This window comes from Micropterus dolomieu, linkage group LG14 (genome assembly GCF_021292245.1).
Source record: "Micropterus dolomieu isolate WLL.071019.BEF.003 ecotype Adirondacks linkage group LG14, ASM2129224v1, whole genome shotgun sequence".
In the NCBI taxonomy this organism is placed as follows: domain Eukaryota; kingdom Metazoa; phylum Chordata; class Actinopteri; order Centrarchiformes; family Centrarchidae; genus Micropterus; species Micropterus dolomieu.
The window spans coordinates 202894-211312 of record NC_060163.1 but is presented as its reverse complement, the minus strand read 5'-3'; the positions used below and the strand labels follow the sequence as shown (position 1 = coordinate 211312).

Here is an 8419-nt window from a genome sequence, read left to right as displayed (position 1 = left end):
TTAAATTCTGTTCTGGATTTTACTGGAAGCCAATGCAGAGAAGCTAAGACAGGAGAAATATGATCTCTTTTCCTGGTTCCTGTCAGAACACGTGCTGCAGCATTCTGGATCAGCTCAAGAGTCTTAATGGACTTTTTCGAGCAGCCTGATAATAGGGAATTGCAGTAATGCAGCCTAGAAGTAACAAATGCATGGACTAGTTTTTCTGCATCATTTTTAGACAGGATCTTCCTGATTTTCGCAATATTACGTAGGTGAAAAAAGGCAATCCTTGAAATTTGCTTAATGTGAGACTTAAATGACATGTCCTGATCAAAGATAACTCCAAGATTCCTCACAGTGGTGCTGGAGGCCAGGGCGATGCCATCAAGGGAAACTATATCTTTAGATAATGCGTCACAGAGGTGCTTGGGCCCCAGAACAATAACTTCTGTTTTATCTGAGTTTAACATTAGAAAATTACAGGTCATCCAGGTTTTAATATCCTGAAGGCACATTTGAAGTTTGGCTAACTGATTAGTTTCATCTGGCTTGATCGATAGATATAACGTAAGTTATATAACGTGAGTATCATCTGCATAACAATGAAAGTTTATGGAATATTTCCTGATAATATTGCCTAAAGGAACCATATATAAAGTGAAAAGGATTGGTCCGAGGACAGATCCTTGTGGAACTCCATGACTAACTTTGGCGTGCATGGAGGACTCATCGTTAACATGTACAAACTGAAATCGATCTGATAAATAGGACTTAAACCAGCTTAGAGCGGTTCCTTTAATGCCAATGAAATGTTCCAGTCTCTGCAATAGGATCTGATGGTCAATGGTATCAAATGCAGCACTAAGATCTAATAAAACCAGTACAGAGACAAGTCCTTTGTCTGATGCAATAAGGACGTCGTAATTTTCACCAGTGCTGTCTCTGTGCTATGATGAGCTCTAAATCCTGACTGAAAATCCTCAAATAAACTATTGCTCTGTAGAAAGTCACACAGCTGTTTAGCAACTGCTTTCTCCAGAACCTTAGAGAGAAATGGAAGGTTAGATATAGGTCTATAGTTGGCTAAAACATCCGGATCAAGTTTGGGCTTTTTCAGAAGAGGTTTAATTACAGCTACTTTAAAGTACTGTGGTACATAGCCTGTTGATAAAGATAGATTGATCATATCTAGTAGAGAAGTGCTGACTAGGGGTAAAACTTCTTCAGCCTAGTCAGGATGGGGTCTAAGAGGCAGTTTGATGGTTTAGATGAAGAAATTATTGAAGTTAGATGGTAAAGATTGAGGGAAGCAAAGCAGTCTAAACATGTATCTGGTTCTACAGCTGTTTCTAAGGTTCCCGAGTTTAGAGATAAGTCGGTGCCAGTTGAGGGCAGGTCTTGGTGAATTTTGTTTCTAATAGTTAGAATTTTATCATTAAAGAAGCTCATGAAGTCGTAACTACTGAGAGCTATGGGAATACTTGGCTCAATAGAGCTGTGACTCTCTGTCAGCCTGGCTACAGTGCTGAAAAGAAACCTGGGGTTGTTCCTATTTTCCTCTATTAATGACGAGTAGTACGCTGCTCTGGCATTACGGAGGGCCTTCCTATAAGTTTTAAGACTATCTTGCCAAATTAAAGGAGAATTTTCCACTTTGGTGGAAGGCCAATTCCTCTCAAGTTTCCGCGATATTTGCTTTAATTTGTGAGTTTCAGTATTATACCATGGAGCTAACCGTCTTGCCTGCAGCACTATCAACAAGATGATCGATTTGGGAGGGACTGAAATTAGCATAGGAATCCTCCGTTACTTTGTGACTTGATAATGAATTTAGAGCTGATGGAATCGCATCCTTAAATTTAGCTACAGCACTATCAGACAGACATCTTGTATAGAAATTTTTGCCCAATGGCGTGTAGGTCAGCAATACAAACTCAAAAGTTATCAAACAGTGGTCAGATAAAGAGGGATTCTGTGGGAACACCACTAAATGTTCAATTTCCATACCATACACCAAAACAAGGTCGAGGGTGTGGTTAAAACAGTGAGTCGGTTCATGAACACTCTGAGAGAAGCCAATGGAATCTAACAGAGAGATAAACGCAGTACTGAAGCTGTCATTCTCAACGTCCACATGAATATTAAAATCCCCTACAATAATAACTTTGTCCGTTTTAAGGACTAAAGTTGACAAAAACTCTGCAAATTCAGAGTACGGACCAGGTGCTCGGTACACTATAACAAAAAGAATTGATTGCAGTGATTTCCAACTTGGGTGTGCAAGACCAAGAACAAGGCTTTCAAATGAGTTATAATTTAGTTTAGGTTTAGAGCTGATTAGTAGGCTAGAGTCGAAGATAGGTGCAACTCCACCTCCTCGGCTTGTGCCTCGAGGAATGTGAGTATTAATATGACTGGGAGGGGTGGATTCATTTAGGCTAACATATTCTCCATCACCCAGCCAGGTTTCAGTAAGACAAAATAAATCAAGATCATAATCTGATATTAGTTCATTTACTAGTACACCTTTAGAAGAGAGAGATCTGATGTTTAAGAGTCCACATTTAATTTTCCTATTAGTTTGCACTATTGCTCTAGTGGTTTTAATTTTGATGAGGTTTTTATACACAGCTCCTCTTCTGTTTACCTTTGATTTCAATAATTTCGATGGTCGGGGGGCAGACACCGTCACTATACATCATGACAGGCCTACAGCTATAGCATCCAAAAGGAATTTACCTACCTACACCCACCCCTCCAGCCTTGCTTGGTACAGTCCAGTGTTATTTCACCTGCTAATTTCTGCCTCACTGTTTTTTCAAGGTTCATTTATTTGTCATTCTACACCACAGTGCTTCACACTGAAATGAAAGTTGTAGTCCCCTCCACACTCCACACAGAACATATATACAACTCTTTAAAACTAGAATAGACTAAAATATATGCAAATAAGCTTCCAGCTTTTTCACGGCTATGGCTGAAAGCCTGTCAGCAGTTGTTCAGAAAGGGAGGGGTTTTTGGAGGGGAAAACATCAAATTAGTCTACTTCCTTGTATGTTTAGTACAAAATTTTCTGTGTTTGACAGTTTACTTGCTGTGAACAGAGGAATACATGCTTGTAGTTGCATGTACTGTAGGTTTGTTGCTGGAATAAAACGTTAGCAATAAACCTACACACGAGCGTCATGGCAAAGATTACCAGACTGCTGAAGCCTCATATAGGACTTTTTCCATTCCAGAACTTAATATCCCCTAGCTTGAGGTGTATCCATTGTAACAGGTTTTGCTTTTGTATCTACTATGCTCCCTGCTTGGGGTGCGATTTCCTGAACCTGTGTGTTTTGCATATCCGATCCATCCATCAGCATCCGCTGCCACATTTCTATCGTTAAAAACCACCAGATCCCTGCCGCCGCTCGCTGCAGTAATGTTTCACCTTCTGGGGATAACACAGCCCAGTCTTGTCTCCTCCTCAATTAGTAAATCCGAAAGCACAACAACCATCCAGCATTTTGGCAATGCAAAAAGTAACAAACTCATTGTAACAGTGTATCACTTGCTTCCTGGTTGGAAGGCAGCGGAAAATAACGTCTTTTTTTGCCTTACAAGGGAGCGTTTTCCTTGGAATGTGACATTGCGTGAAAACTGAATAGATACTCTCGGAGGGGAATGATGCCACAGCTTGTTTGTAACACGGCAAACAACACCGTTAATAATGCAGGACGTGTTTAGATAAGCAATGCAAGCTTTTGTTTTAGTGGATGCCAAGGTTGGTGGTGGTAGGACTTCCCTCCTCAGAGGAGTTAATGAAAATAAGTTTTTCAGTTATCGCAATTTAGCGAAAAACATCATCACACAGAGGCGTGTCCTATGCAACACGATCCGGCAGCATCCTACATATGTAGATATAAGGTTTATGAATGGGCGGTGCGGTAATTATGAGGCAAAATATCCTTTGCTTGGCTGCAGCTAACGATGATTTTAGTATTGAAAGCTTCTATAGATTATTTCAACGATTCATCGATGCGTCGTTTAAGGGGTACTTTTGTATGGCGCGGCGGCGAAAGTTGCTTTTCGCAGGAAATCTGACCTTCACATAGAAAACAGTTGGCCCATACGCGCAGTTATAGGCAACTGAGAAAGTTGGTGAATGCCTCAATTTTTAGGTAGCGTTACAACCTGTTGACATATAGGCAATAAATATGTTATAAATATATTTAAAATCCTTTTAAAAACTCAAATGTCCCTTTTTAAAGGTGTGTGGCTGATTTAATCGGTTAGCTCAAAGTGTTGCAGCAGTCTTAACATATGTTGAAAAAGTCTTGAAAAGGTCTTAAAAAGGTATTGAATTTTACTTCAGGATTCCTTTATATACCCTGGGGTGGATTAGCACAAGCGGGTCGCAGGGATTGGCTGAGCTACAGAGAGAGTTGCAGGTGAGGAAAAAGGTGCAGCTCCCCGACACCCAGTAACTCATGGCTGTGAGGTTACAACTCACGGCCCAAAAAGGAGAACAAACACACGTGTAAACATTTTCAGCTGAGGACTGCAGCTTACTTTGGCTAGCCTTCAATCAATCAACCGTGATTTCAGTTAAATGCTAAAGTTACTGTTACCTTGTCTGTGGTCCGCTGGCAGAACACAGGCTGCTTTCTGATCAGATGCTTTCATGCTGTTGCCGAGGCGACATAAGTTTCGTTTTACGGTGGACGGACTGTAACATTTACTGTTTTCTTTTAGCTTGAAATAATCCCATACTTTAAACACTTTCTTCTTCGTCCCTCGCTATTTTCTCTCTCTTCCTCCACTTTGCAAACAGCGCCATCATAATCACGTTGTGTTCATAGCGTAAGCGCGATGTGCGACAGTAATAAATGTCCGCGCAAAACAGTGTGCTGTATAGTTATATCGATTAAACGAAGCCTCGATGCAAAGAATTTGCATCAATGCATTTTAATAATTGATTTAATCTATGAATCATTTCAGCCCTAGCACCAATATACCATACCTACAGCTGTTTCCCCAGTTTCGAAATGGTGCAGTTACTGTATTTGATAATGTAGCTTACAGGGTGCATAACATTTTAGATGACTTTGTGGTTTGAAAATGATTGATGATGAACAATTTACAGTTATACATACATGTTTATCTGGAAGCAGTGAAAGTACAGGGAAGTTTAATGTTTCCAGTGATTTAAAACAGAGCATTGTTTGAACTTCCTGCTTCTTGTCATTTGTTTCCTCTAGATGGCGTCCAGTGTACCTCCTGCGGGTCTCCATCTTCTAGCTCCTCGATGAGCCCCACAATGCAACCTGGCGGACCAAGCCCTGAAGCAATCCGACATGCTAATACTACCACCACCACTATTAATTACCCGCTACTACAGCTACCGTTGGAAGTCCTTTATGACTGACTGCTCTGCTCTCAGAACTGTTGCCTCCTTCAGAGTCTTCTTCTCTCTCCTGTTTTCTCAGTTACCATTTCTGTGTGTTGGTCGGACCTCCTAAAACATTAAAGGGCGTCGGGCGTGAGGGCATTTTTCTGTCCACCTCTTCAGGAGACATTTGCACAATCCCGTCTCCCAACCACCATCAGATTCTGAATAGGAGGGCTATAAGAAGGGCAAACATGGCAACCCAGCAGTCTTTTCTAGGACAGTCTGACTGATGAAACATTAACACCACTAGCTCCTCTTTCCTCTGCGGAAACCACTCCACTGTCACTTTCTGTTTGGTCATATCTGATCAATAAAACCGCTTTTCTCTCGTTTGCAGTAAGATGTAAAGCTGAACCAGCAGCTCTTCATTGTGTGTATATATATCTATGGGTAGCTTTTGGGGTGTGATGCTTTTCATTGGAATTTGCAGTTTTTATTCCCTGCACTCACCGCCACGTTTCCTTTTTACTAATCACCACCACTGATGGCTCTCTTCAATAAATTAAATAAAAAGAAACTACTTCTTTGCATGATTAGAGGTGAGCCTTCAGTCAAGTGCGGAGGGTTGAGTGGTACCAAAAATATGCTTTGGTGTCTTAGGTGCAGGAGGTTGTGTATTCACCCATTATTGTCAAGCTCTGGTGTCCTGTCCAATGAGCCCTGTTACCTTCCTAGTGGTTTGTACAAAAGCAGCATACTTTATGTATGGGTGCAAGTACATCATCAGACATTTTACCAGATGTCCATTCACTGTGGACAGAAACATTTTCATTTTCTTATTTGTATTAATTTGAAGCTGTGAATTACTTGTGTTATTGGTGTGTAAATGTTAATGTGTCACTTTGTATTCACAGACGTGTAGGGATGGGTCTGAACATGACTTGACATGAAGTTTGGACTGCCATAAGTGTCCCATCAGTCTGCCCCCTTCAGAGCCATGGAGGTATTACAGAAAGCAGTGATGAGGGCAGACATGTTGCACTAAATGTGAAAGACGTTTTGAATGACGTGCTTTCCTGTCACAGCTACTGCTCAGTATAAGCGACTCAGTGATCCTGCACCAATGTTGCAAACTGCAATTTTGTAATGGCACAGAAAATGCATTCTTTATGAATCCTCTTACATAAAAATTTATTGAAATGATTCTTTGGTGGGAGGGAAGTTGAGCATCATCTGTTCACAAGCTTCTCCAGCAGCACTGTTTTGGGGTTGTTATATTTAAGTCTTTGCTGTGATGAATAACAAAGTCTGTCGGAATGAAATGGCCTATTGTAATTCGTTCTTGCTGCTTCGTATTCTGTAGTTTTTGATTTTGACCCTTGACCTCTTTGGTCAGCTACTCTAAACCTATTAGATTATGTGAGCAACCAGATCAGCAAGATTTACTTTTTGACATTTATATTTGCCACTGTAGTTGTGTACTTTAACTGTAAATAAATAAATTACTTGTACTTTTTTGTGTCATTACTTCATAGTGCCTCTGAATTAATCAGGTTATTTTAGTGACGAAAGGGGGGTGGGGTGCTACCATGAGAGCTTTGAAAGGTACTATAAAAGTATAAGACCTTCATTTGCACACAAGTTGAATCTCACACAGGCTCCGCCCTCTACTGGACTGTATGGGTAGTACTTCCTCCAATCACACACGTACTTTCCCACTGAAATTTTTATTGTGCATTTAGCCAACCATTAGGACCTCACTGCCAATCTTTATATACAGTCTTTGCAACCAACATGTGCAACTGTTAGTGAATTCACCACCTCCATGGATGGAGTCGCCACTTCTACAAATTCGTAATTGCAGCCAGGCAAGGGGACTCGTCCCTCCCCCCACTACAGAAAAGACAGGTTTAGAAGAAAAGAGACTGTCGAAATTGTGTTTGAGCGTGCTGTTGAGAGCAAGCGTTAGTATTTGTCAAATTAGCTGTACCGTGAATGGGTAAAAGTAAGTTTGTCATGGCAGGATGTAAATAAAAAGAGGAAAGGTAGGTGCAGTAGTTCTGGAAGTTAAACCTATGGTTTGGAGGTGGGCGACAAAAACGTGAAGCCTACAATGATAAATGTGAGAAAGGAGGATAAACAAACTGAATGGAAAATGATAACATCGAAAAAAGAAGGGACATTTTCACCCATTAAAACAAAAGCAATTGAGAAAGAGAGGGTTAAAATCAAGTTTGCCAAATATTTAAGTAAAATGAGGCAGCTGGTCTTTGCTACTGACCAGCTTCAAAGAGAGCAAAAACACTGAATGGAGAAAGGATCAGTGTTCATACCCCTAGGAATGCAGCAAAGCTTAGAAGTATTATTTATGATGCACCTTTGGCAATGACAATGGAGGAGAAAATTCAGAAAGTGAAAAGAGGAAAGGTGGTGAAAGCCATAAGACTGCAAACACAAAGCAAAGGGGTGAAAACTAATAGCCTGTCAGTCCTTGAGTTTGAAAAGTGATGCCAAAGAGATTAAGAATGGGACATCTGAGTTATGTAAGAGAGTTTATCCCAGCACCACTTCGATGTTTCAAGTGTCAAAGAATGGGAAACACGGCAGGATAATGTAAAGGAAAACAAAGATGTGCTAGATGTGGAGGTGAACATGAATATGGAATGTGGTCAGGATACAAAAGTAAAATGCTGCAATTTTGGCGTTGAAGACAGTGCTGCTTTTGGAGGATGCCCTGTTCAAAGGCAAGCTAGAGAGGAACAGAAATATAAAGTACCTAATCAGGTATCTTATGCTGATGCAGCAAAAAAAGTGACAGAAAGTGATTCAATTTTCAATTCAATTCAATTTTATTTATATAGCGCCAAATCACAACAACAGTTATCTCACAGCGCTTTTCATAAAAGAGCAGGTCTAGACCGTACTCTGTGATGATATTTACAGAAGCCCAACAGTTCCCACCAAGAGCAAGCACTAGGCGACAGAGGCAAGGAAAAACTTCCTTTTAAGAGGCAGAAACCTCGAGCGGAACCATGGCTCAGGGTGGGCGGCCATCTGCCT

At 40.7% G+C, this 8419-nt stretch overlaps 1 long non-coding RNA gene across 1 annotated transcript in view; it reads left to right on the top strand.

Annotated features, from left to right (window-relative positions):
• LOC123983328 overlaps positions 1-6870 on the top strand; it is a 15469-nt gene extending 8599 nt beyond the window's left edge. Inside the window, exon 2 of the long non-coding RNA XR_006828169.1 lies at positions 5229-6870. This is a non-coding gene — a long non-coding RNA (uncharacterized LOC123983328). The remainder of the gene's footprint in view (positions 1-5228) is intronic.
• The last annotated feature ends 1549 nt before the right edge of the window (positions 6871-8419 follow it).